Source organism: Chiloscyllium punctatum, chromosome 36 (assembly GCF_047496795.1).
Source record: "Chiloscyllium punctatum isolate Juve2018m chromosome 36, sChiPun1.3, whole genome shotgun sequence".
Lineage (NCBI taxonomy): Eukaryota > Metazoa > Chordata > Chondrichthyes > Orectolobiformes > Hemiscylliidae > Chiloscyllium > Chiloscyllium punctatum.
Window position 1 is genome coordinate 69,318,209 of NC_092774.1, and position 14,361 is coordinate 69,332,569.

At 49.6% G+C, this 14,361-nt stretch overlaps 1 pseudogene; it reads left to right on the plus strand.

The window, feature by feature from the left end:
- The first annotated feature begins 4,298 nt into the window (after positions 1 to 4,298).
- On the plus strand, positions 4,299 to 4,439 carry LOC140461185 (5.8S ribosomal RNA; annotated as a pseudogene).
- Positions 4,440 to 14,361: the final 9,922 nt, after the last annotated feature.

A 14,361-nucleotide genomic window follows, 5' to 3' on the forward strand; every position in this document is an offset into this window, starting at 1 on the left:
CTTGGGTGTTGCCAGGAAGGATGCGGGCTGACCCTTGCCTGAGCACTCCCCAAAGCCTCTTACGTTTGAGGGCAGGCCTCACGTGCCGCACGACCGGCTCTGGGAGTGGGTGGCCGCTATTGTGAATAGGTCCTCCCCTGCCACCCGGCAAATTGCGATGGCTCTGCCGCCCTGCGGTGCTCGCCACCCAGGTTTGGGGAACACGATACTTCGAACACACTGGCGGCTTGGGACCTGCAGGCGAAAGGGGTCCCGTGGAGTTTAGCACATCGACCTCGGGTCTTCGTGCAGGCCGGAGAGCTCACAGAAGTCTAAGTTTTTGATATGTGGTCAAATCTTTGACAGGCTTACCCAGCTCTTTCCGTCCATTCTAAGAGTCAGTCAGAGGCCGGTGCGGAGGTCTCTTGACAATCGGAGGGGATGGTGGCCCTCTGCAGGCACTTGTGTCGAAAATGAAGGCGAGAGACGCACGTGACCTGGTTCCCCTGGGTGTTGCCATGAAGGATGTGGTCTGACCCTTGCTTGAGCACTCCCTAAAGCCTCTTACGATGAGAGCAGGCCTCGCGCACCACACGACCGGCTCTGGTAGTGGGTGGCCACTATTGTAAATAGGCTGGTGCTCCCCTGCCACCCGGCAAGTGCGATGGCTCTGCCGCCCTGCGGTGCTAGTCACCCAGGATTCCAACCCGGACCTGCGAGCGTGGTGAGAGGGGCGACCTCGCTGCGGTCCACACCTCGATCGATCTGGCGCGGACCGTCCGGTGTGGGAGGTCCCTTGGCGGGCCGGCTTTCCTGTGAAGGAGCTGGTGCTCCAGGCCGAGTGGTTCTTCCCCGTTCCCCCGGGCGCGTTCACCATGAAAAGTCAGGATACTATGACAGGGTCGGGAGAGTTGGCACCCCTCTGCCTCCGAAATGGGCATTCACCCCCGTTGTGATGGTGAAGCCTCGAAGCCGCAGCTTTGCCAAGGCAGTGGTGTGAAACCGAGCGTTTGGGAGCGAGTCCCGGTAACGTGCTTGCCCGCGCACTGCCCTTGCTCCTGGAGTGAGGCTTTATGTGGGGGGCTCTTGCTGTCTCTCTGTTTCCCTTGCGTATCGGAATTCAATTTCTCTCAGTACTGTGGTTCCGAGGTGGGTAGAGGAGCCAGGGAGGTGGAGCTCCCACTCTCTCCTCTGAGCTCGCGCACACGGCTGGTTTCGGCTGGCGTGTGCTCTCACACCCTTTCATCCACGAGGGTGATGCTCCATCTGACCCGTCGGTACCGGGGTGTCTCGCTTTGTGGTCAGACGAGAGGCTGAATTTCCTAAGAGTTGAACCCGGCGCCAGATTGACCTCCGGGGGAGAGGCACGGGCGCCCGTCAGCCGGTGGACAGTGCTTTGGGTTCAGCTACCTGGTTGATCATGCCAGTAGCATATGTTTGTCTCAAAGATTAAGCCATGTATGTCTAAGTACTCACGGACGGTACAGTGAAACTGCGAATGGCTCATTAAATCAGTTACGGTTCCTTTGATCGCTCCAACCGTTACTTGGATAACTGTGGTAATTCTAGAGCTAATACATGCAAACGAGCGCTGACCCATGCGGGGATGCGTGCATTTATCAGACCAAAACCAATCGGGGCTCGCCCAGCAGCTTTGGTGACTCTAGATAACCTCGGGCAGATCGCACGTCCTTGTGACAGTGACGACACATTCAAATGTCTGCCCTATCAACTTTCGATGGTACTTTCTGTGCCTACCATGGTGACCACGGGTAACGGGGAATCAGGGTTCGATTCCGGAGAGGGAGCCTGAGAAACAGCTCCCACATCCAACGAAGGCAGCAGGCGCGCAAATTACCCACTCGCGACTCGGGGAGGTAGTGACGAAAAATAACAATACAGGACTCTTTCGAGGCCCTGTAATTGGAATGTGTACACTTGAAATCATTTAACGAGGATCTATTGGAGGGCAAGTCTGGTGCCAGCAGCCGCGGTAATTCCATCTCCAGTAGCGTCTCTTAAAGCTGCTGCAGTTAAAAAGCTCGTAGTTGGATCATGGGATTGGGCTGGCAGTCCGCCGCGAGGCGAGTTATCGCCTGTCCCAGCCCCTGCCTCTCGGCGCTCCCTTGATGCTCTTAGCTGAGTGTCCTGGGGGTCCGAAGCATTTACTTTGAAAAAATTAGAATGTTCAAAGCAGTCTGGTCACCAGAATCCTCCAGCTAGGAATAATGGAATAGGACCCCGGTTCTATTTTGTTGGTTTTCTGAACTGGGGCTATGATTAAGAGGGACAGCCGGGGGCATTCGTATTGTGCCGCTAGAGGTGAAATTCTTGGACCGGCGCAAGATGAACAAAAGCGAAAGCATTTGCCAAGAATGTTTTCATTAATCAAGAACGAAAGTCGGAGGTTCGAAGACGATCAGATACTGTCGTAGTTCCGACCATAAACAATACTGACTCGCGATCCGGCGGCGTTATTCCCATGACCCGCCGAGCAGTTTCCGGGAAACCAAAGTCTTTGGGTTCCGGGGGGAGTATGGTTGCAAACCTCACCCGGCCCTGACACAGAAAGGATTGACAGATTGATAGCTCTTTCGCGATTCTGTGGGTGGTGGTGCATGGCCGTTCTTAGTTGGTGGAGCGATTTATCTGGTTAATTCCGATAACGAACAAGACTCCCACATGCTAAATAGTTATGCGAGCCTGAGCGGTCCGCGTCCAACTTCTTAGAGGGACAAGTGGTGGACAGCCACACGAGATTGAGCAATAACAGGTCTGTGATGCCCTTAGATGTCCGGGGCTGCACGCGCACTACACTGAATGGATCAGTGTGTGTCTACCCTATGTCGCCAGGTGTGGCTAACCCGTTGAACCCCATTCGTGATGGGGGATTGGGAATTGAAATTATTTCCCATGAACGAGGAATTCCCAGTAAGTGTAGGTCATAAGCTCGCGTTGATTAAGTCCCTGTTCTTTGTACACACGGCCCGTCGCTACTACCGATTGGATGGTTTAGTGAGGACAAGGCCCTGGTGGAGCGCTGAGAAGATGATCAAACTTGACTATCTAGAGGAAGTAAAAGTCGTAACAAGGTTTCTGTAGGTGAACCTGCGGAAGGATCATTATCGGCTGGGGGTACGCCCGTTTCCGGTTCACCTCGTCTCACTCGGGTGGTTTCGGGGCCAGCAGGAGAGCTCGTCAGGGTAGCAGGCCCTGCAGCCGTGGTCACCGCCAAACCCCCCCAACTGTTGGGCGCCTACCTGCGCAGGCAGGAGGACACTTTCCGATTGCAAATCTTCGTTTGCCGAGTCCACCCCGAACGCACGCGGGCGGGTGGGTTCGCACTGCCCTTCGTCACAAGGGCCGAAGCCCATTCCACCGTCTCGTCAGCAGTGTCGACCGGTCTGTGATCGGTGAAGGAAGCCACACCAGGTCTGGTCCTGCTGCTTGGCGGCACCGTGTCGTTGGGAGCTCACGACAGACGGAGGGTTTCGGTGTACTCTCCAGCCACGGGAAATGAAGCCGGTGATGCAGGCATGGGTCTTTAGTTCCCAAATCGGTTGGGTTTACGTCGTTGCTATCTAGTCACGCACCCTTCAACCCAAGGGGCACCTATTCCCTTCTGCTCATCACTCACACATTCCCGTCAGGGCATGTGTGCGTTTGCGGACTGGGGGTGGCATTTTAAAGACTCCTGAGTTGCCGCCCGTTGGTTCTCGAGCTCCGTGCAGTAGTGATCCCCAGCGAACGGCCAGCAGGGTGAACGAGCGATCGCGCTCTCGCTCTCGGTCGGGGTGCCTGGCGTCGATCGGTGGTCGGTGGCTTGCGGGTGAGGGTGGGAACGGGTTTGACGAGCCGTTACGTTTCCCAGCCCCCTCGGTAGTGGCCGGGCTAGGCGGGCATCAGCTCTGGCCAGTGCGGTCCCAGACTCCTCGCAGAAGTCCGCTCGCTGACACTCCGCCACGTGCACGCGTCAGTGATGCTGCCGAACCGATTGCCGGTCCCGTTTCCGCCTCTGCTTTTCCTCGGGCAAAGCTGCTGCACGCCTCGTAACACTCGGCGGGCGACATGGTGGAGGAGAATCTGCCTCCGTCGCTGCGGTGCGTGCCGACATGTATCGCCTCTTGGGCGCCCAGTATATTTTTTTTCCGTAGACGTATGTCTCCGCGGACCGCACCAGGCTGGTGCTCCCCACAGCTTCACGCCACCCTGGTCCGACCGCACGCCGGCGGGCAGGTGGCTGCTGCTAAGGTGGGGAGTGTATGTGCGGTCCGGGTCGCTTTCCTCTGGCGAGGGAGAGGCCGAAAACAAACTCATACAACTCTTAACGGTGGATCACTCGGCTCGTGCGTCGATGAAGAACGCAGCTAGCTGCGAGAATTAATGTGAATTGCAGGACACACTTTGATCGCACTTTGCGGCCCCGGGTTCTTCCTGGGGCCACGCCTGTCTGAGGGTCATTTGGCAATCAATCGCACTTGCCTTGGCTGGCGAGAGCGCGGCTGGGGTGTCGCAGAGGACCCGTCCTCTTTGTCCCCCGAAGTTCAGACTCCGGAGCCCTCCAGCGTCGGAGCGCTTGGCCTTTCCCCGCACCCTGCACATTCTGTCCGTCAGGCTCGACGCCATCCCCCTGCCGGGGAGCGCAGCCTGGCGTCCGTCTGTGTCGTGGCAGTGGGGCCAATACGGCTGTCACCGGTCCCAGAATGGCTGTCGGTGGTTTACATGGCAATGTGCACCGCTTCGTCTTTGGGACATGGAGCTGCCTCGAAGTGTTGAGCCTCCTGTGGGGTCTGCCTAGGCTCTGCACGTCCGCACTGGGTCCGTCTCTCAGTTGGCTGGCAGTGGAAAGAGTGAAGGGAGCCGCGGAGGTCCGGTGCTGGTGCGCCGCTGGCCTGACCGTGGAGCTCGCCGGTTCAACACGCTGACCCGACTCGGTGGTTGATCGATTGAAAGTATTGAGAGGCACAGACCGTGTCTGGGAGCTGCAGGCCACCTGTTGCTGCAGCGGCCCGTCTCGTGGTTCGTCCTCGGCCTTAAGTGGCCGGTGGGGCGTCTGATCCAGTCTCCCCTGCTGGCGCTGAGTGCCTGGCCGAGGGAGGAGGTTTTTGGTCGAACGCTGTGACTTCGACGGTCGCACGCGCGTGGATCGCTGGCTCTTGGCTCTCCCGTTCAGTCCACACGTTTCTGCTCGGTCCTGCCACCGGTCTCGGGAGGCACGGAGGGGTTGGTGGGCGTGGTGTGTGCTCCGTCACCGTGCAGGCTCACCTACCAAGCGCCCAGCCAACCCCCGCATGGTCCTCCTGGCCATCGGGAGGACGGCGGAACGTTGGGCTGTCTGGGGCCAAGTCGCTAGAAGGCCACCGCTGTGTCTTCCGTACCCTGTGACCATCGGCGTGCCTTCAACTCGTCCAGCTCGGTGCCGCTGGGTTCAGGAGCAGCGTCGCCCGCCGGCCCCACTGAAGACTGTGCCGTTCTGCAGCTGGCAATCGATGTAGGTGCCGTGCCTGTGCGACCGTTCGCCATTGTGTCTCAGCACTTCTCTCTCCCTCTCTCTGACCATCGGGCAGTGTCTGTCGGCTGGCGCCTCGCTCGTCCTGGGCGGCGGGTCGTCACCCCCGTGACCGGGCCTCTGGCAAGGCAGGAATCAGGCTGACCCTTCCGCTCGAGTAAGCTGCCGGTACTTCCGAGATTCGCCTACTTCCGTGGATGGGGGACGGTCTCCGGTCCTGTGAATTTGCACCAAGCATGCCCCCACGTTGGGGTTTGGCGGATCTCCTCTGCTGGGACCACTCCCCGCGCAGGTACGGCTGTCGCCGGGCGCATTTCCTCCGCTGGTGGTACACTGCGACCAACTTCGGGTCGGCTGGGAAGGCGGCCCGCCGATTCCTGTGGCAAGTGTTATAGCCCCCTGGCAATATCCTTTGCCGTACCCCCGGAGTCGAGAGAAGCGACCGCTGACAATGCAGAGCCCGCGGGGGTTAAGCTGCGACGAGTAGGAGGGCCACTGTGGTGAGCACTGAAGCCTAGGGCGTGAGCCCGGGTGGAGCCACCGCAGGTGCAGATCTTGGTGGTAGTAGCAAATATTCAAACGAGAACTTTGAAGGCCGAAGTGGAGAAGGGTTCCATGTGACCAGCAGTTGAACATGGGTCAGTCGGTCCTAAGAGATAGGCGACTGACGTTCTGAAGGGACGGGCGATGGCCTCCGTTGCCCTCAGCCGATTGAAAGGGAGTCGGGTTCAGATCCCCGAATCCGGAGTGGCGGAGATGGGCGCCTCACGGCGTCCAGTGCGGTAACGCAAACGATCCCGGAGAAGCCGGCGGGAGCCCCTGGAAGAGTTCTCTTTTCTTTGTGAAGGACAGGGCACCCTGGAATGGGTTCAACCCGAGAGAGGGACCCGTTCCTTGGAAAGCGTCGCGGTTCAGACGGCGTCCGGTGAGCTCTCGCTGGCCCTTGAAAATCCGGGGGAGATGGTGTAAATCTTGCGCCGGGCCGTACCCATATCCACAGTAGGTCTCCAAGGTGAACAGCCTCTGGCATGTTAGAACAATGTAGGTAAGGGAAGTCGGCAAGTCAGAACCGTAACTTCGGGATAAGGATTGGCTCTAAGGGCTGGGTCGGTCGGGCTGGGGTGCGAAGCGGGGCTGGGCACGTGCCACGACTGGACGAGGCGCCGCCCCCTCACGGGGGCCGGTGGCGACTCTGGACGCGCGCTGGGCCCTTCCTGTGGATCGCCCCAGCTACGGTGCCCATCGCCCTTCCACGGCAGGCGGGTGGCCTCGGCCGGCGCCGAGCAGCTGACTTAGAACTGGTGCGGACCAGGGCAATCCGACTGTTTAATTAGAACAAAGCATCGCGAAGGCCGCAGGTCGGTGTTGACGTGATATGATTTCTGCCCAGTGTTCTGAATGTCAAAGTGAACAAATTCAATGAAGCGCGGGTAAACGGCGGGAGTAACTATGACTCTCTTAACAGCTTTTGTGGGGTCTGATGAGCGTCGGCATCGGGCGCCTTAACCCAGCTTTGGGGGGATGTGACTACAGTGTGTTTTGGTTTTGGTCTCGGACCACTGCCTGCGTAGTCACCTTTGCAGTTGTTTTTACGTATTTATCAACCGCAAAGTAGGTCAAACCTCCACGTGGTTCCCCCTGGTAACGACCGAAACGAAGGGCTCTTGACGGTGGCGATTTTAAGCTTGTTTGTTGGCGTTTTAGTTTTGGGTTTTATCAGTGTTTTACCATTGTTTTACCATTGTTGTATCTCTGGTTATCTTTGGTTTTACCTGGTTTTACCTGTACTTTGCACCACGGGCGGTTTTATCGTTTTACCGTTGTTGGAGCGTTACTCGGAGTAGGCCGGCTAATACGACCTTCCTGTGAAAGATACGAGACGGCTGGTGACCTTTCGATCTGCGAAAAACTAAATCTGGTCGAGGCGAGTATGGCTGATTCCAGAATATCCGGTTGGGTGGGAGACCGGGTAAACAACCGCCCCCCACGGTGGCTATTGGCGGCTCCGTGCGCAAAATGTGCCAGCCAAACCCGAATTGTTCAATCCGTCTCTACCCAGACACAGACGGACGAGACTTTACGATTTGTTCTGGCTAGGTTGTCCTCGGGCAGGCACGGGGACACCGTTAACAGTGCCCAGAACAGTACTGTGGAAATTCGAATGGATATGCTGAGAGAGAAGGCCCCTCTACAGCGTAGTCCACTTAAGAGCTGGACAATTTTTAATTCGAATTTTAAAGGGCCCTTTAATTTTAATTGTAGCGGAGTTCCGGAGAGCGAGGATGAGAAAGGGGATGAAAGGATTATCCATCCAATAATTGCAGAGAAACCGGAGGAATTAGAAGTAATTATTAACTACCCCATAGATGATTTTAAGTGTAAATATTGTAAGAATATTTATAATACAACGGGGGGTTTTAGGAAACATCTTAAAATATGCAAAGGGATAAAGGCCATTAGGATAAGGTGCACTAAGTGTAGCTGGGAAGGGAGCTACCAGGCAGTGGCTTGTCACTTCTCAAAGTGTACCAAGGGGGTTATTGATAATTTAAATGTTGAGGTCGGTGCTAGTGAGAATAGTGGTAGCAATAATTTGGAGATGGAATTGAAGAAGTATTTATGTGATTTATGTCCTTTAAGATTTAGTACAGCCAGAGGCCTTGGGCAGCATGAGCGGCATGCACACCCTAGTTTGAGGAATGAGAAGAGGAAGATAAAGAGCAGTGAGGGTAGGAAGAAAGATGTTAGTAAGGAGAGCAATAGGAAGGGTGTGTGGTCAGCTGAGGAAGTGGATATGTTGCTAAAATTAGAGTTGGAATTTGCTGGCAGTAGGAATATTAATAAATTGATTGCGGAAAGGTTAGGATCAAAGACTGCAAAGCAAATATCAGATAAAAGGCGTCTGATTAGATTACTTACAGTGTGGAAACAGGCCCTTCGGCCCAACAAGTCCACACCGCCCCGCCGAAGCGTAACCCACCCATACCCCTACATCTATATCTACACCTTACCTAACACTATGGGCAATTTAGCATAGCCAATTCACCTGACCTGCACATCTTTGGACTGTGGGAGGAAACCGGAGTACCCGGAGGAAACCCACGCAGACACGGGGAGAATGTGCAAACTCCACACAGTCAGTCGCCTGAGGCGGGAATTGAACCCGGGTCTCAGGCGCTGTTAGGCAGCAGTGCTAACCACTGTGCCACCGTGCCGCCCAACCGTCTGTTAACCAAGAAAACTAAAAAGAATGATAAAAAGATTGAAGTAGATGATGAGATATTGTCGAATAGTAATGTGGATGAGGAAGAAGAGGAAAATAACGAGATTGTGGATAGGTTACAAGAAGGGATAGATAGTAGTTATAATGATATTAATAATTTGGATTGCCCGGAGGGATCAGTGGATGAACTACTTAATTTAATTGAAGTGAACCTGGGTAGGAATAAAAAGGGGAAAAATGAGTATGAAAAGATTATGAAGATGATCCTAAATAAGATAGAAAAGAAGAGTAAAGAAAACATTAGCAATAAGACTAAACATAATAAATGGATGGATGTTAAAATAAAGGATCGTGGAGTAAGGAAGAATAAGAAGGTTAGTGGTGCAAAAAGTAGATATGGTAAGAAAAAAGGAAAATTTAAAGAGATGCAGGTCCTTTTTAAAACAAAACGTCAATATTTAGCTAGAACCCTAATGGGTGCTCCGGGTAGAAGCAAGTGCCCTCTAGAAAAGGAAGATTTAGAAGATTATTTCAAGGGTAAATTGACAAAGGTTAATGAGAAGAATAATTTGAGGTGTTCTGTAAAGTATAATAATCAGATAGAGGAATCCCAGTTTGCAATTCTAACGGGACCTGTAGCGGTAGAAGATGTTGATCGTGCCATTAAGGCGATGGACATCAAGACTGCTGCGGGTCCTGATGGGATGACAATGGGAGACATTATTAAAATTTTTAATAAGGATAATATGCTGCTGCCAAGACTGTACTCAATCTGGGTGGCCACGGGTAGGATACCAGACCAGCTGAAGGTCAGTAGGACCGTACTTATCCCAAAAAGTAACAATGAGGAAGAATTATTAGAAATTAACAACTGGAGACCAATTACTATTGGTCCAATGTTACTAAGAATTTTTACTAAGATTATGGCTAATAGATTGAATAAGATTATCAATTTAAATAAAAGACAAAAAGGATTTATGACGGGAGTCCCAGGGTGTGAGGAAAATATCAAGATCTTAGAAAATATAATAAATGGGGCAAAATATAAGAGGAAGGATCTGGCAATAGTCTTTGTAGATTTAGCCAAAGCCTTTGACTCTGTGGGACATAAATTGATTGTGACAGCTCTTAGAAGACTCCAGCTCCCGGGAGTTTTTATACAACTAGTTAGGGATCTTTATGAAAATAATTTTACCCACATCGAGGGTTTTAACTGCAAAACCGACAATCTTCCGATTTTATGCGGGGTTAAGCAGGGCGATGCTTTATCGCCAATTTTGTTTAATATAATTATGGATCCGCTGATTAGTACAATTGAAGAGAAACAAAAGGGGATATTCCTGGATGAGGGTGGGAAGGGTTGCCATTGTGCAACGTTGGCATTTGCCGATGATATTGCCCTAATTAGTGAGACGTATGAGGGTATGGTATTTAATCTTAGAATAGTGGAAAGATTTTGTCGGAACACAGGACTGGAGGTTAATATTAAAAAAACTAAAGGGTTTTATTTTAGTCACAAGAATAAGTCCTTTATATACAATGATAAGCCTAATTGGAAATTTGAAGATCGGGAGATTCAATTTATTGAGCCAGGGACCACTGATAAATATTTAGGGGCCAAGATTGACCCCTGGCTGGGGATTAGTAAGGCCAACTGGGAAAATCAATTAGAATTATGGCTAGGGAACTTAAAAGGTTCATCCCTGAAACCCGTTCAAAAGATTGAAATTTTAAAAACATATTTTATCCTGAGGCTATTTTATTACTTGGTTTTATCAGAGGTTTCTCTGAATTATTTAAGGAAATTGGATAGCATTATTAAGAACACGATCAAAGAGATCTTACACCTACCACAATCCATCACAGACGGCATTTTATATGCCAAGTCTCGAGATGGAGGCCTTGCCATAAACCGCTTATCGACATTTATCCCGATTTCGATAATGAGGAAATATGAGTCGCTATTGAGGTCGGAGGATGGGGTGCTACATGCATCATTTAAATTTGCCGGAAGTAGCGTGGAAGATCGAATGCGGAGGTTGAGTAAACTAAGAGTGATGGGAAATATCTGGAATCCAGAGATTATTTCTGGATCGGAGGAAAGGGATATTGTCGTGAATAGCGATGAAGACGAAGACGGCTTGGAAGAATACGGGAGTGCAAATTATGCAAACTGGAGAGCCGTGGAGATGCAAAAATGGATGACCCTCCCCTGCCAAGGTGCAGGAATTCACTATTATAAGAATGATAACATCTCAAATAGTTGGCTACAGAGGATGCAGCACATGAAATCGTCAAAAGTGATTAATTCGCTGCTGTTAAGAGCTAACCTGTATCCAACGAGGGCATCATTGACGTATGGAAGGCCTTTCAACATCAAGAATTGTAGAAGGTGTGATGAAACTTCTGAGACTGTTGCTCATATTTCGGGTTGGTGCCCCTTTGTAAAGAACATGCGAATTAAGAGGCACAACAGAATTGTAGAGGAATTAATTGGATTTGTTAGGAAATATGGATGGACAATCTTTGTCGAGCCACGGATACGAGACAAATCTGATAAACTGTGGATACCAGACATTGTCTTGCAAAAGGATATGCAGTCCGTGGTGGTTGATGTAACAATAAGATCGGATTTTCAGATCAATTCCCTTGAGGAGGCTTGGGAGGAAAAGACCAGGAAATACGGACATCTTGATCAAGAGATAAGGAATCTAACCGGTAGTGGAACCGTATTGTTTTGTGGGTTTGTTATGGGCGCCCGAGGAAAATGGTTCGGTAAGAACTCGGACCTGATGAAGATCCTTGGGATAGAAAAATATAAAACGTTCGCTCGAAATATCTCAAACCTTACTTTATCTTTGACTCTTGAACTCCTGAGAATGTTTATGGACTCGTAGGAACTTCGGCAATATTAGTATTTTATAATTGTATTTTGTTTGTTAATTTTAGTAATTTTAAGTATTGTAATGGTTTTAGTGGTTATAGTTTTAGGAGTTTTTAGCGAGTTTTAATCTTAGATTTTACTTATTTTAATTTTTATTAATAAAGTTGTTTAATTTTAGATCACTTAGGTAAGGGTGGAGGATAGTTGGGTGTTGAAAATTAAATAAATCACAAGCCTCACACAACAGAGGATGAGTGGTTATCCTGTTAAATGGTTGAAAGCCCTAGCTCATCCTGCCCTGCTGAATTCTGCATCACAATGTCATTTTAATTTTGTATTTTTTTTTAAACCGTCCCTTTTTAGATCTTCTGGCTGTGGTTTCGCTGGAAAGGGGTCAACGTCATACGTCGACGAGCGACGTAAAAACTCGGAATGGACACTCCATCGTGTAATGATGAGTGCAATAAATAGCCTTGGTTCCCCCTGGTAACGACCGAAACGAGGAGGCTCTGGACGGTGGCGATTTTAAGCTGTTTGTTGGTGTCTTAGTCGAGTTTTATCAGCGTTTTACCATTGTTTTATCTTTGGTTTTACCTGATTTTACTTATACTTTTACGCCACGGGCGGTTTTATCGTTTTACCATTGTCTGAGCGTTACTCGGATTAGGCCGGCTAATACGACCTGTTCCTGTGAAAGATACGAGACGGCTGTTGACCTTTTCGGTCTGCGAGAAACAAATTTGGTTGAGGCGTGTATGGCCGATTCCAGAATATCCGGTTGGGTGGGAGACCGGGTAAACAACCTCCCCGCACGGTGGCTATTGGCGGCTCCGTGTGCAAAATGTGCTAGCCAAAACCGAACTAGACAATCCGTCTCAACCCAAACACAGACGGATGAGACCTTAAGAATTATTCCGGCTAGGCTATCCTCGGGCAGGCACGGGGAAGCCGTAAAAATAGTCCAGAATAACCAGGACAATATTCGAGTGGTAGGATTGATAGAGAAGGTCCCTCTTCAATCAGGTCCATTTAATAGCCGGACAGTTTTTAAACTCGAATTTTAAAGGACCCTTTGATTTTAGTCGAAGCGGAGTCTTAGAGAGACAAGATGAGGGAGATAAGGAAAAGATTATTCACCCATTAATTAGAGAAACCGATAAATTGGAAATTATAATTAATTACCCTATAGAGGATTTTAAGTGTAGTTATTGTAAGAATATCTACAATACTACTGGGTTATTTAGAAACCATCTTAAAGTATGTCGAGGGATTAAGTCGGTCAGGGTAAGGTATAATAAATGCAAGTGGGAGGGTAGTTATCAGGCAGTAGCGTGCCATTATCCTAAATGTAGTAGAGGGGAGGTTGAGAGTGTAGGAACGAGTAATATGAATAATAAGGGTCAGGAAGAAGAGGTAGAGAATCTTTATCAATGTGAGCTTTGCCCATCGAAATTCAAAACGGCTAGAGGTCTGGGGCAGCATGAAAGGCATGCGCACCCGAGTTTAAGAAATGAGAAAAGAAAAAAGGGTAATGTAGAACGGAAGGAAAGGGTAGATAATAAGGAAGGTAATAGAAGAGGGGTGTGGTCCAGTGAGGAAATTGAAATGCTGCAAAGATTGGAAGCGGAACGTGTCGGCTGTAAGAATATAAACAAAATGATTGCGGATAGGATGGGGTCCAAGACTGCCAAACAAATTTCGGATAAGAGGCGATTGCTAAATAAAAAGAAATCTAGCAAGAAGGATTTAAACGTGGAGGAGTTCCCTGACGACAGTGATGAAGGAGAAGGAGAGGACAAGGATAGAAGTGAAAATGAAGTACTGTCCGATAGTGGAAGAGGGGAAGGTAAAAATCAGGGCATTACGAAAATTAGAGAATGTCCAGGTGGCTCAGTTATAGACCTGATAAAGATAATGGAAGAAGACTTGAAAACAAGTAAGAAAGGTGGTAAAGAGTTAGATAGTATTATGGATGAGGGAGTGGGTAAGTTAGTTAAGAGAAAGGAAAAGGGAAGGAAGAAGAACAATGATAGAACTAGTGTTACAGGAAAGGATAATGGTCGAAGGAAATTTAAAAAGGTAAATAATCCTTCACGGAGATATAGTACAAAGAAAGGTAAATTTAAAGAAGCACAAGTTTTATATAAAAATAAGAGACAGTACTTGGCAAGAACCCTTATGGGAGCCCCTGTTAATAGTAAATGCCCCCTAAGTGAAAAGGATCTAGAGGTGTATTTTAAGGAGAAATTAACGACTATTAATGATAAGAATAATTTGAGGGGCTTTGCCAAGTACAATAAATTAGGAGAGGAATCCCTGGAGAGTGCCCTAACGGGTCTGGTGGCGGTGGAAGAAGTCGATCAGGCCTTAAGGGCGATGGATGTAAACACCGCCGCAGGACCCGACGGGGCAACTTTGAGGGAGATTATTAATATTTTTAACAAAGACAACTTGTTACTGCCTAGGCTATATAGTATTTGGATACGTAGTGGTAGGATCCCAACAAGGCTAAAAATGAGTAGAACAGTTTTAATCCCAAAAACGAGCAGTGAAGATAAACTTCGAGATATAAATAATTGGAGGCCAATTACCATTGGCCCAATCCTGCTCAGATTATTTACTAAAATCGTCGCGGGTAGATTAAGCAAGGGAATAAACTTGAATAAAAGACAGAAAGGCTTTATGTCGGGTATCTCAGGATGCGAAGAGAACATCAAGATCTTAGAGAATATCATGAAAGGTGCAAAAAAGAGAAAGAGAGATCTA